Raw genomic sequence first — 15,401 nt, forward strand, 5'->3', positions numbered from 1 at the left:
TTTGACAAGATCCAACAGCCATTTATGATAAAAACTCTTAACAAAATAGCGATAGAAGGAAATTACCTCAACATAATAAAGGCTGTACATGACAAACCCACAGCCAACATCACACTCAATGGGCAAAACCTGAGCGTCATCTCCCTGAGGACAGGAATGAGACAAGGATGCCCTCTATCACCACTCTTATTCAACATTGTACTGGAGGTTTTGGCCAGAGCAATTAGGCAACGGAAAGGAATAAAAGGAATCCAAATAGGGAGGGAGGAAGTGGAACTCTCGTTGTTTGAAGACAACATGATCTTATATATAGAAAACCTCAAAGAATCCTTTGGAAAACTTTTAGAAATAATCAACAACTACAGCAAAGTTGCAGGGTATAAAATCAACTTACATAAATCAGTAGCATTTCTATACTCTAATAATGAACTAACAGAAAAAGAACTCAAGAACACAATACCATTCACAATCGCAACAAAAAGAATAAAATACCTTGGGGTGAATTTAACTAGGGAAGTGAAAGACCTATACAATGAAAACTACAAGACTTTCCTGAAAGAAATTGATGATGTTAGAAAGAGATGGAAAGACATTCCATGCATGTAGATTGGAAGAAAAACATAATTAAAATATCCATACTACCCAAAGCAATATACAGATTCAATGCAACCCCAAGCAGAATCCCAATGACATTCTTTACAGAAATGGAAAAAAGAATCCTAAAATTCATATGGGGCAACAAAAGATCCTGAATTGCTAAATCAATCGTGAGAAAAAAGAACAAAATGGGAGGCATCACAATCCCTGACTTCAAAACATACTACAAAGCTACAGTAATCAAAACAGCATGGTACTGGTACAAAAACAGGTGCACAGATCAATGGAACAGAATTGAAAGTCCAGAAATAAAACCATACATCTATGGAGAGCTAATCTTCGACAAAGGAGCAGAGGGCATACAATGGAGAAAAGAAAGTCTCTTCAACAAATGGTGCTGGGAAAACTGGAAAGCCACATGTAAAAGAATGAAAATTGACCATTCTTTTTCACCATTCACAAAAATAAGCCCAAAATGGATCAAAGACCTAAAGGTAAGACCTGAAACCGTAAGGCTTCTAGAAGAAAATATAGGCAGTACATTCTTTGACATCAATATTAAAAGGATCTTTTTGGACACCATGTCTTCTCAGACAAGGGAAACAGTAGAAAGAATAAACAAATGGGACTTCATCAGACTAAAGAGCTCCTTCAAGGTAAGGGAAAACAGGATTGAAACAAAAAAACAACCCACTAATTCTGAAAAAATATTTGCAAGTCATATATCTGACAAAGGGTTAATCCCCATAATATATAAAGAACTTACACAACTCAACAACAAAAAATCAAACAACCCAATCAAAAAATAGGCAGGAGACATGAACAGACATTTCTCTAAAGAAGATAGATGGATGGCCAATAGACACGTGAAAAGATGTCCATCATCACTGATCATCAGGGAAATGCAAATAAAAACTACACTAAGATATCACCTTACACCCATTAGAATGGCAAAAATAACCAAAACAAAAAGTAACAAATGTTGGAGAGGTTGTGGAGAAAAAGGAAACCTCATCCACTGCTGGTGGGAATACAAACTAGTGCAGCCACTATGGAAAACATTATGGAGATTTCTCAAAACATTAAAAATAGAAATACCACATGACCCAGCCATCCCACTACTTGGTATCTATCCAAAGAACTTGAAATCAGCAATCCCAAAGGCCCATTCACCCCAATGTTCATTGCAGCATTATTTACAACAGCCAAGACGTGGAAGCAACCTAAGTGTTCATCAATTGATGATTGAATAAAGAAGATATGATATATATATACAATGGAATACTACTCAGCCATAAAAAAGAATAAAATTGTCCCATTCACAACAACATGGATGGACCTTGAGGGAATTATGTTAAGTGAAATGAGCCAGATAGAGAAAGACAATCTCTGTATGACTCCACTTATATGAGGAAGTTAAACATGTAGACAAAGAGAACAGATTAGTGTCTACCAGGGGAAAGGGGGGCTGGGGGGTGGGCACAAAGGGTGAAGGCATGCACCTACAACACGACTGACAGACAGTAATGTACAACTGAAATTTCACAAGATTGTAAACTATCGTAAACTCAATAAAAATTAACTTAAAAAATCAAAAGATTCTATGTGAGAAAGTTGTCAATTGATGCATTCATTGCATCATATTCACTACTAGTTTCTTTTCACTTTATCCCAAGACTAGATAATTATACCCTTGGAGGAAACTTAAAAATTAATGCAAGTTGTAAGAATTTTGGAAAGATGCACAGGAAATTGTAAATAGTGTTTATCTCTGTGGAGTGAAACTGCAGGGTTGTTTTGGGTGAAAGGGACTTTTGAGTTTTGCTTTTTGCCCTCTGAACAGTTTGAGATTCTTACTATGAACATATTTTGCTGTTGTAATGAGATAAATTGAAAAGTGATCCTGGTGTGCTATTGAATGATTCCAGAGAAGAGAAAACATCGTATTCACTTACCATTTATCGGTCTACAAGAAATTAAGCTTAATTTTATTTTAATTTTAATAGTTGCCATTTGGAGTTTGCAAGAAGTCTGATTGTAGGTAGGAGAAAGCTCCTTCATGAAGACATTTGTGGATTTACTACTAAATGATGTCTTTCCCATTCCCATTTCCACACAGAACCAGCAATGATATGTTCAGAGGCTATGTCAGATATAGTCTATACCTCAACTGATTTAAGTGGTGGTGGTGTTTAATATTTACAACTTTTCTGGTGTCTTGCTGTAGGGGAGAAAAAATAATTTTCCCTCCACCCTTTTGAGTTGTTAGCTGAGACCCCTGTGATAAGAGACAGATTAACAAGGGAAAAACAAACAGAAGTTCACTAACATGTACAACTCATGTATACATGGGAGATGCCCAAGGAAAATGAGTAACTCAAAGATGTGGCTTAGAATTCAGGCTTAAATACTGTCTTAATAGGGAAAGGGGAGGAGGAGGATAGGTCTCTTAAGGGAGAATAAATGATTTTTAGGGAAGATGAATGGGCCCTTAAAAGAATACAGGCATGTGTTGCTTCATGATGGGGATATGTTCTGAGAAATCATCATTAGGTGATTTTGTCATTGTGTGATCACAGAGCACACTTACACCAGCCTGGATGGTATAGCCTACTATGCACCTAGGTGATATGGTGTAGCCTATTTGCTCCTGGGCTACAAACCTGTACAGCATGTCACTCTACTGAATACTTAGCAATTGTAACACAATGGTATTTGTGTATCTAAACATATCTAAACATAGAAAAGGTACAATAAAAATACAGCATAAAAGATAAAAAAATGGTACATCTATAGAGGACACTTACCATGAACGGAGCTTGCAGGACTGGAAGTTCCTCTGGGTGAGTCAGTAAATGAGTGGTGAGTGAATGTGGAGGCCTACGACATCACTGTACACTGCTGTAGACTTTAGAAACACTGTACACTTAGGCTACCCTAAATTTATACAAAATATTTTTCTTTTGTTTAATTTTTGTTTTTTTTCAGATGTACATCATATTTCGAATTCTGTATACATTACATCATGTTCACCACCTGAACACTAATTATAGTGCATCCTCTCACGTGTGAGCCTAATCACCCCTTTTGCCCTCCCACATCCCCCCTTCCCCAATGGTAACCACCAGTCCAATCTCCAATGCTATGTGTTTTTTTTTTTTTTTTTTGTCGTTTTTATCTTCTACTTATGAGTGAGACCATATGGTGTTTGACTTTCTCCCTCTGACTTATTTCACTCATCATAATACCCTTAAGGACCATCCATGTTGTCACAAATGGCCGGATTTCGTCATTTCTTATGGCTGAGTAGTAGTCCATCATGTATAAATACCCCATCTTCTTTATCCATTCATCCCTTGATGGGCACCTAGGTTGCTTCCACGTCTTGGCTCTAGTGTATAATGCCGCAGTGAACATAGGGGTGCAAGTATCTTTATGCTTTGTGTTTTCAAGTTCTTTGGATAAATACCCAGCAGTGGAATAGCTGGATCATATGGTAGATCTATCCTTAATTTTCTGAGGATACTCCATACTGCTTTCCATAGCGGCTGCACCAGTTTGCACTTCCCCCAGCAGTGAACAAGGGTTCCATTCTCTCCACACCCTCTCCAACATTTGTTGTTTCCTGTCTTGTTAATTATAGCCATTCTGACCGGAGTGAGGTGATACCTCATTGTAGTTTTGATTTGCCTTTCCCTGATAGCTAATGATGCTGAGCATCTTTTCATATGCCTGTCGGCCATCTGTATATCTTCTTTGGAGAAATCTCTGTTCAGATCTTTTGCCCATTTTCTAATTGGATTATTGGTTTTTTTGTTGTTGAGCGGTATGAGTTCTTTGTATATTTTGGATATTAACCCCTTTTCTGATATGTGGTTTGCAAATATCTTCTCCCAATTGTTAGGTTGTCTTTTCGTTTTGTTGATGGTTTCCTTTGCTGTGCAGAAACTTTTTAGTTTGATGTAGTCCCAGTTGTTCATTTTTTCTTTTGTTTCCCTTGCCCGGTCAGACATGGGACTTGAAAATATGCTGCTCAGACCAATGTCATAGAGCATACTGCCTATGTTTTCTTCTAGAAGTCTCATAGTTTCGGGCCTTACGTTCAAGTCTTCAATCCATTTTGAGTTGATTTTTGTGCATGGTGAAAAGGAATGATCTACTTTCATTCTTGTGCATGTGGCTGTCCGGTTTTCCAAACACCATTTATTGAAGAGACTCTCCTTTCTCCATCGTATGCTCTTGGCTCCCTGGTTGAATATTACCTGTCCATAAACGTGTGGGTTTACTTCTGGGCTCTCAATTTTGTTCCATTGATCTGTGTGTCTGTTTTTGTGCTAGTACCATGCTGTTTTGGTTACTATGACTTTGTTGTATAATTTGAAATCAGGGAGTGTGATACCTCCAGCTTTGTTCTTTTTTCTCAGGAATCCTTTGGCTATTCGGGGTCTTTTGTTGTTCCATATAAATTTTAGGATTCTTTGTTCTACTTCTGTGAAAAAGGTTGTTGGAACTTTGGTAGGGATTGCGTTGAATCTATAGATTGCTTTAGGAAGTATGGACATTTTAACGATGTTAATTCTTCCAATCCAAGTGCATGGAATATCTTTCCATTTCTTTGTGTCTTCTTCGATCTCTTTCAACAAGGTTTTATAGTTTTCGGTGTACAGATCTTTCACCTCTTTCATTAAGTTTATTCCTAGGTATTTTATCCTTTTTGTTGCAATTGTAAATGGGATTGTATTCTTAATTTTTCTCTCTGCTACTTCGTTGTTAGTGTATAGAAATGCAACCGATTTTTGTACACTGATTTTGTATCCCGCAACTTGACTGTATTCCTTTATTATTTCTAAAAGTTTTTTAGTGGACACTTTAGGGTTTTCTAGATATAAAATCATGTCATCTGCAGAGTGACAGTTTCACTTCTTTTCCAATGTGGATCCCTTTTATTCCTTTTTCTTGCCTGATTGCTCTGGCCAGGACTTCCAATACTATGTTAAATAAGAGTGGGGACAGTGGGCATCCTTGTGTGGTTCCTGTTCTTAGAGGGATAGCTTTCAGTTTTTCTCCGTTGAGAATGATATTTGCTGTGGGTTTGTCATATATGACCTTTATGATGTTGAGGTATTTTCCTTCTATACCCATTTTATTTAGAGTTTTTATCATAAATGGATGCTGTATCTTGTCAAATGCTTTCTCTGCATCTATTGAGATGATCATGTGATTTTTATTCTTCATTTTGTTAATGTGGTGTATCACGTTGGTAGATTTGCGGATGTTGAACCATCCCTGCATCCCTGGAATGAAACCCACTTGATCATGATGTATGATCTTTTTAATGTATTGTTGTATTCGATTTGCTAGTATTTTGTTGAAGATTTTTTCATCGATGTTCATCAGTGATATTGGCCTGTAATTTTCATTTTTTGTGTTGTCCTTGTCTGGTTTTGGTATCAGGATAATGTTTGCTTCATAGGAGTTAGGAAGCCTCCCCTCCTCTTCAATTTTTTGGAAGAGTTTGAGAAGGATAGGTATTAAGTCTCCTTTGAATGTTTGGTAGAATTCACCAGGGAATCCATCTAGTCCTGGACTTTTAGTTTTTGGGAGGTCTTTGATTGCTGTTTTGATCTCCTTACTGGTGATCGGTCTATTCAAATTTTCTACATCTTTTTGGTCCAGTTTTGGAAGGTTGTATGTTTCTAAGAATTTATCCATTTCTTCTAGATTATCCAATTTGTTGGCATATAGCTTTTCATAGTATTCTCTTATTATCTTTTGTATTTCTGAGGTGTCCATTGTAATTTCTCCTCTTTCATTTCTGATTTTATTTATTTGAGCCTTCTCTCTTTTTTTCTTGGTGAGTCTAGCTAAGGGTTTGTCAATTTTGTTTATCTTTTCAAAGAACCAGCTCTTGGTTTCATTAATTTTTTCTGTTGTCTTTTTAGTCTCTATATCGTTTATTTCTGCTCTGATTTTTATTATTTCCTTCCTTCTGCTGATTTTGGGCTTTGTTTGTTGTTCTTTTTCCAGTACCTTTAGATGTGCTTTTAGATTGTCTATTTGGGATTTTTCTTCTTTGTTGAGGTAGGCCTGAATTGCTATAAACTTCCCTTGTAGAACCGCTTTTGCTGTATCCCACAGATTTTTGGCATGTCGTGTTTTCATTTTCATTTGTCTCCAGGAATTTTTTGATTTCTTCTTTGATTTCTTCATTGACCCAATCATTGTTCAGTAGCATTTTGTTCAATCTCCACATTTTTGTGGCTTTTCTGGTTTTCTTTCTGTAGTTGATTTCCAGTTTCATACCTTTGTGGTCAGAAAAGATGCATGGTATTATTTCTATCTTCTTAAATTTATTGAGACTTATTTTGTGGCCTAATATGTGATCAATCCTGGAGAATGTTCCATGGGCATGTGAAAAGAATGTGTGATCTATGCTTTTTGGGTGGAATGTTCTGTATATATCTACTAAGTCCAACTGGTCTAATGTGTCCTTTAAGGCGAGTGTTTCCTTATTGATCTTCTGTTTGGATGATCTATCCATTGGTGTAAGTGGAGTGTTGAAGTCCCCTACTATTATTGTGTTACTGTCTATTTCTCCTCTTAAGTCTGTTAATAATTGCTTTATATATTTAGGTGCTTCTGTGTTGGGTGCATAGATATTTACAAGTGTTATATTTTCTTATTGGATTGTTCCCTTTATCATTATGTAGTGCCCGTCTTTGTCTCTTATTACGGTTTTTGATTTAAAGTCTATTTTGTCTGATATTGGTATTGTTACCACCACTTTCTTTTCTTTGCCATTTGCATGGAATATCTTTTTCTATCCTTTCACTTTCAGTTTGTGAGTGTCTGTGGGTCTGAAGTGTGTCTCTTGTATGCAGCATATACATGGATCTTGTTTTTTTATCCAGTTGGCCACCATATGGCATTTGATTGGAGCATTTAGTCCATTGACATTTAAAGTAGCTATTGATAAATATGTATTTATTGCCATTTTGTCACTTTTTCTTTTTTTTGGGTGTTTTAGTAGTTCTTCTCAGTTCCTTTCTTTTTCTCCTGCTGTCTTCCCTTGTGGTTTGACAGCTATCTTTAGTAATATGTTTGATTTCTTTTGTCTTACTTTTTTTCCTGCTTGTTATAGGTTTCTGGTTTGTGGTTACCATGAGGATCCTATTTAATATACTATGCATATAACAGTCTATATTGAGTAGACAGACTCTTTAGCTTGACCTCTTTCTAAAAGCTCTACTTTTTCACTCCCGTCCTCCCACATTATATGTTTTTCACATCATATATAGTCTTTTTGTTTAGTGTGTGTCTATCCATTACCCTCTTATCATTGAAATAGGTGATTTTAGTACATTTGTCTTTTAACCTTCATATTATCTTCACAGGTAGTTGATCTGCTGCCTTTACTAAACTTTTACTTTACAAGTGATTTTATTGCCTGTTTTTTGTTGTTGTTGTTTTGGGGTTTTTTGATAATTTTTTTTATCTCTATTTGTGGTCATTGCTTTCCCACTTAAATAAGTCCCTTCAGCATTTCTTGCAGAACTGGTATATTGGTGATAAACTCCTTTAATTTTTGCTTGTCTGGGAAGCTCTTTATCTCTCCTTCCATTCTGAATGATGCCCTTGATGGATAGAGTATTCTTGGTTGTAGGTTTTTTCCTTTTAGCACTTTAAATATGTCGTGCCATTCTCTTCTCGCCTGTAGGGTCTTGGCTGAGAAGTCCGCTGATAGCCTGATGGGCTTCCCTTTATATGTCACTTGTGGCCTTTCTCTTGCTGCTTTTACGATTCTCTCTTTGTCTTTAATTTTAGACATTTTGATTATAATATGTCTTGGTGTGGCCCTCTTTGGGCTTCTCTTGTTTAGAGCTCTCTGTGCTTCCTGAACTTGGATGTCTGTTTCCTTCCTCAGGTTAGGAAAATTTTCCTCTGTTATTTCAACAAATAAATTTTCTGCCCCTTTGTCTCTCTCTTCTCCTTCTGGGACCCCTATAATCTGAATGTTAGCATGCTTGATATTGTTCCAGAGTTCCCTTACACTGTTCTCATTCTGTTTAATTCTTTTTTCTCTTTTCTGTTCTGCTTGGGTGATTTCTTCTAGTCTTTCGTCTAGCTCACTGATCCGTTCTTCTGCTTCCTCTACTCTGCTATTGAGTCCCTCTAGTGAATTTCTCATTTCGAGTATTGTATTCTTCATTTCTGATTGTTTTTTTTTAATATCTTCCAGTTCTTTGCTGATGTGCTCACTGTGTTCATCCATTCTTCTCCGCATATCTGTGAGCATCCTCATGATATTTTGTTTGAATTGTTTGTCGAGTAGGTTGCTAGTTTCTGTTTCCCTTAGTTCTTTTTCTGGGGTTTTGTGCTGTTCCCTTGCTTGGAAAGTATTCCTCTCCCTCCTCATTATGCCTCTTTCTCTGTGCTATTTTCTTTGTACTAGGTGAGTCGGCTGTGTCTCCTGATCTTGGAGAAGTGGCCTTATGTATGAGATGCCTTATGAGGCCCAGCAGTGTGCTTCCGTCTCATCACCAGTCCATAAGAACCAGGAGTGACCCCTTTGTGGGCTTCTTGTGTTCTTCTGCTCTGGCAGGGTTGCTCCCACTGCAGGTACACAGGGAGTCTGATCTTTCCTTCCCTGGCCAGATGTTTGTAAATCTGGTCTGGGGGGGCCTCAGCACTGTTGGCTAAAAAAGTCTATCAGCAAACTCTTATTGCAATTGTCCTCTTTATTGGGTTGGTACCCAGTGTAGCTGGTTGCTAGGCTGAGGGGCTACAGTTGTGATAGGCCTGAGGCCAACAAGGCTGATGTCAGTTCTCTTAGGAGTGCAGCTTAGTAGGGCTAGCCCTTGGCATGGGGGCACTCAATTATTTCAGGCTTTGGAAGGTGGGGCTGATCCTTTTTATGGCTATTTGTGAAGCACAAGTCTTCTGCCACTGATAAGCCTCACCCCCCCCCCCCCCCACGGACCACCCCCCACACTGTCAACACAGTCCTAGTCTGTGCACACTTCTCAACCCCCTGGAGCATACCCCAATGCCACACTGCAGTGGCTCCCACTTCTCCCCCAATGCCCCCCACAGTTCACCAGGTCCTCACACCGGCCCTGCCCCACAGAGGCAGACACCCTTGCCTGCCTGTAGAGGATCAAGGCACTCAGTCAATGCAGGCTAAAAAGTAGCCTGAGGGCTTGCTGTTAGGTGGGGCCAGTCCCTAGAGCGGGTTGCCTGCCCTGGCTGAACTGGATTAAATCCGTGCTCTAGTGGGTGTGGCAGACCCCTGGGCTAACAGCCCAAGGAATGCACTTCAATGGCCCCCACCGGTGTCCTTATCAGCATGCCTGGACCAGCTCAGAACAATGGCCCCCACCAATGTCTTAGTCTCCGGAGAGGACTCTCCTCTCACCAAGATGCCCCCAGAGCCCACCAGGTGAGTCTCATTTCACCAAAGGACAGTCAGCCTTTTCTCTGGCGATTTTAGGTTGCTGCAATGAGTGAGTTTGTGCGTGGGCCTTTTAAGACCCGGATCTTTTTGGCTTTCGGCTGATAGCTTTTCTGGGGGTGTCCTTGCTGCAGTTAATAGCCAGCAAAGCCAGATAGTAAGACCCCCGTCTCAGTTGGGCTGAGTCCGAAGGATGGTTATAGCAGCATTGCCCCCGCTCCGGACCTCACTCCTCCAGGGAGGCCTGCATACCTTAGGGTGGCTCCCGCCTGGCCAGCTGAAAAGCTCCACTGCTCCCAAAGGTGGCTTTTTTAATCTCTGGCTGGAGTTACTGTCTCTTCTGCCTTCATCAGGACTTTTATCCTGTTTTCAGTTTTCAATCCAGGGTGATTCTTCCCCAAATTGTTGTAACCTAGTTGTGTTCGTGGGAGGAGGCGAGTTCAATGTCTGATCACCGCTCCATCTTGACGAGATCTCTAAAAAAATATTTTTCTTTATTCAATAATAAATTAACCTTAACTTACTGTAACTTTTTTACTTTACAAACATTTTAATTTTTTAAAACTTTTTGACTCTTTTGTAATAACAGTTTAAAACACAAACACATTGTACAGTTTTACAAAAAAAAATTTTCTTTATATCCTTATTCTATAAGCTTTTTGTCTATTTAAAATTTTTTTTACTTTTTAAATTTTTTTCATAAAAACTAAGACACAAATACATATGTTAGCCTAGGCCTACACAGGGTCAGAATCGTCAATATCACTATCTTCACTTCCACATCTTGTTCCACTGGAAGGTCTTCAGGGGCAATAACATGCATGGAGCTGTCATCTCCTGTGATGACATGCCTTCTTCTGGAATATTTCCTGAAGGACCTCCCTGAGGCTATTCTTGAGGAGTTTTCACTCTTTTCAGAAATATGTCCATGGTGGTTTGCTTGGTTTGTTTCTTTTTTCATCACAGATTTGCTTGTATGCAGATAATGCACCATGAACATTCCTCTCTATTAATAAAAACCTTTTTATGTTGGGCTTCATGTTTTGAAATTTTTTAAGGAGCTTGTTAGGGTCTCTAAAAGCTTCTGCTAAACCCTTCACTGTGAGTTTTCTTGTAGGTTCTTTTTCTTCTTCAGTTTCCTTTTCTCTTGCCTCTTCTTCAGCTGTGTATTCTTGTTCCAGTTTAACAACTCCTCATTGGTCATTTTCTCAGGAACCACCTCTAGGCACTCCTCAGTGTCATCCTCATCCACACCCAAGTTAAAGTTGTTTGCCATCTCAACCACAGCCTTGTTAATTATTGCAACCTCTTCATCTTTGGCAGATGCTTGAAGTCACAGACAAACCTCGAGTGTCTTCTAGATGTCATTGACACACACCTTGGTGACAGCACCCGAAGCCCAAGCAAGGTTCTTGATGCAGTCATAGATGTTGTAGCCCTTCCAGAACTGCATCAGTGTCTTCTCAGTGTCTTTTCCTCTGTTGTAGCAATAGCCTGGGCAAAAGTCCTCATCAGGTAGTACCCCTTAAAAGCTGCTATAACTCCTTGATCCATTGGTTGGGTCAACGAGGTAGTGTTCAGAGGGAAAAACACCACTTTGATATTGGAATGATGATCGCCAATAAAAGGAGGCGCCTGAGAGCATTATCAACAATAAGCAAAATATTGAACAGTATGTTATTCTCCAAACAGCACTTCTCCATTTCACTGGCATAGCAATTCAGAAGGGTATCTTGGAAGAGGATCTGGGTCATCAAGACTTTTTATTGCTCCTGTAGTACACTGGCAGTGTGTGCTTATTGATATGTTTGAAGACCCTCGGATTCTCACTGTGTCAGATAACAAAGGGCTTCCATTTGTAGGCTGCCACATTGCCCCAAAGCAAGACTGTTACCCTGTCCCTAAAAGCCTTGAAACCTGGCATTGACTTGGCTTCCTTATGGATGAAAGTCCTTTCAGGCGTCCGTTTCCAGAATAGGGAGGTTTCATCGTATTGAATATTTGCTCTGGCAAGTAATTTTCCTCCACAATCAGCCTATGTAGAGTTTCCAAAAATTCTTCAGCTGCCTTCACATCAGCACTCAGAAACTTACCACTCACTTGCACATTAAGTGATGACTAATGATTCTTAAATCATGTGAGCCATCCAGAACTAACAGTAAATTCAACATCATAGTTGGGTCCAGTCTTTGCTTTCAACATCTCAAATTTTTCCTTTGGTCGTGATCATCATGGTGCTGAGAGGGATACACTTCTGTGTCTGGTCTTCAATCCGGGTCATTAGAAGTTTCTGCATGTCTGATATAGGCCCTTCTTGAATTTTGGTTTCATTGCCTTCGATGAAGCAGATCCTTAACAGCTTCTGTCATTTTGTTCTTGCTCTTTGAGATCGTAGCTATGGGTGCAATGGGACATGCCTGATTGGCAAGTAGTAACTATCACTGACTTTCCACCTTTGAAGACTCTAATCACTTTTTCTTTTTTCATTCTCTCTCTTTTTTTGAGGAAGATTAGCCCTGAGCTAACATCTGCTGCCAATCCTCCTCTTTTTGCTGGGGAGACTGGACCCGAGCTAACATCCATTCCCATCTTCCTCTACTTTATATGTGGTATGCCTACCACAGCACGGGTTTTTGCCAAGCGGTGCCATGTCTGCACCCGGGATCTGAACTGGCGAACCCCGGGCCGCCGAGAAGCAGAACGTGCGAACTTAACAGCTGCGCCACGGACCCGGCCCCTCTAATCACTTTCAGTTTCATGTACAGGTCAATCTCTTGATGTGGCCTCTTACTGGCAACATTAGCAGTGGACTTTGTATGATTAGGGGCCATGGTGAACAAAACAACATGAAATTAAATTAAGTGCAAGAGAAGATGCAATCAAGAGATGTGGTAAACACGAGATGTATGAGGCTGCTGTTGGTGTAACACAGAATAAGGTTTTACAGTAAACTTGTTTTAAGTAGAAGGAATATACTGTAAAGTAATGATAAAATCTATAGTATAGTAAATACATAAGCCAATAACACAGTGATTTATTATCATTATTGAGTATTATGTCCTGCACATAATTGTATGTGTTATACTTTTACACAACTGGCAGTGCAGTGGGTTTGTTTACACCAGCATCACTACAAACATGTGAGTGATGCGTTGCACTATGCCATTACGATGGCTCTGATGTCTCCAAGTGATAGGAATTGTTCAGCTCCATTATAATTGGGGCCCACTGTCGTATATGCGGTCCATTGTTGACCAAAATGTTCTTATGCAGTGCATGACTGTAGACGGGAGGTATGATAGTTTGTGATAAAGTTTGTCTGGTTTGTTATGAACTTCCAGTCTCCTCTCCTGTGGTAACAGTCAATTTTCCCCAGTTAATGAAACCCCTGGGGATGGGATTTATGGCAACTGAGCTTCTTTTGGAGGATCTGACTTTAGGCAGATAAGAGGAGACCAGAGAAGCCTCTCTCTGCATTTGCTGTTTTTCAAGTGCCTACAGCTCAAAATAATCTATATGCCAAAGTGGCACCTTTCAACATAGTATATTGTGCTACCCTTCACTGCCCTAAAGAATAATCATAATTACTTCACAATTAGGTGATTTAATATCCTCTACTAGAGGCTACCTTCAAAGGTCAATGAAAATTTGAGTAGAGCTAACTGGTTCTCCAGTAAACAAACCCTTATATCTTAAGGATTTTTAACCTTTGTACTTCACGATAATGTTCTCTTGGACCCAGGGATTGGATTTTAACCAAAATCCAACATCTGGAAAACTTTTAGTGGTATTTAAATGAGTTGGTAATTGTCTCTAAATTGATTAACTTAATAAATAAATAAGTAAATCTAAAAGGCACTAGCTAGAAAAAATTTAAAGTAAACTTAGTTCAAACAATTCTTCCAATATGTGAGCAATAACTCCAAAAGAATTTGGTATTGAATTGGATTTTAAAAATGCACACGAATTTTCAGTTACTGTTACAAAGGTATTGCCGATGTCTAATCTTCAGATTTAGAAAACCATCAGTGTGGGATGGAAGTTCACTCATTAATACAATCTCCAGAGCAGAAGATTGGTATTAATAGTAATGGAGAGAAGTTTTACTGCAGGGTCAGTGCAACCACTGGGTAGACTCCAGGACCCAAAGGGACACCTGCAGATGTCATGTTAGTATTTGATCGTCATCCAGGTCTGCATCGCTGCTCTCTTCTTGGTATTCACATGCCTATAGCAGTAGCTTGATGTGTTCTTCATGGAGTACTTTTCTTTTTTTCAGCTACATCTGTGGTGAAGGAAAATGCTGCATCTCTGAATTTGTCTTTGGGATATTGTCACAGTGTTACATGCAATGGCATGCCATCTTGTGACACCAGGCAATCTGTTCAAAACTTTAAAGAAAAGTGAGCATTTCTCAACCAAGGGACATGATCAGTTCTGTGAAAGTGTTTTTATGTCATGTTTATTTTTCTTACTGATATTACATTTCATAAGTCTTTCCATATTTGAAATATTTTCATGTATAGTTCCTTACTTAGAAAGTACATGAGAAATAGGTCACATTTTTAAATATGGCAGAAATGCAAACTTTACATTTCACGATTGAATAAAAGAGTAGTAAAAATTGTACCTTTATTTTGGTGCTGGTATTAAAAATATGGTTCATAACGCATGATCATTATCTTTCTTTACATGGGCTTTACATCTGAGTGGCTTCTAAAATACTACAAGCAAAACAGGATTAAAATTGGAGTTATAAAATTAATGAAGGCAAAAACCTTATAGTCATACTTAAAATGGCCCTGAATTAATATAAATGAAATTTCTTCATTTGCAGTAACATTCAACCACCCTCTCTGGACTTATTCCCTTTCCTGCTCCCTTCTTAAGGGAGCTATTATTTTGACCTTACTATGTTTTCTTCTAGATATTTTTATTCTCTATTCAGAGCTCACATGTGAAGTCTCAAAAGTCTTTGAAAAGAAGTCAGCTTGTGAAATTTTTCACCAAAGTTGTTACTTGTATTTAGATTTTACCTGGAAGCTATTTTTCTTTGAAGCAGTAAAATAAATCTTTTTCAGCATGGTAGGACTTTGCCATTTAAAAGGATTTTCTTTGGGGGCTGGCCCCGTGGCTGAGTAGTTAAGTTCACGTACTCTGCTGCAGGCGGCCCAGTGTTTCGTTGGTTCAAATCCTGGGCAAAGACATGGCACTGCTCATCGAGCCACGCTGAGGCAGCATCCCACATGCCACAACTAGAAGGACCCACAGTGAAGAATATACAACTATGTACCAAGGGGCTCTGGGGAGAAAAAGGAAAAAATGAAATCTTTAAAAAAAACAATTAAAAAAA

Source organism: Equus asinus, chromosome 1, assembly GCF_041296235.1.
Source record: "Equus asinus isolate D_3611 breed Donkey chromosome 1, EquAss-T2T_v2, whole genome shotgun sequence".
In the NCBI taxonomy this organism is placed as follows: Eukaryota; Metazoa; Chordata; class Mammalia; order Perissodactyla; family Equidae; genus Equus; species Equus asinus.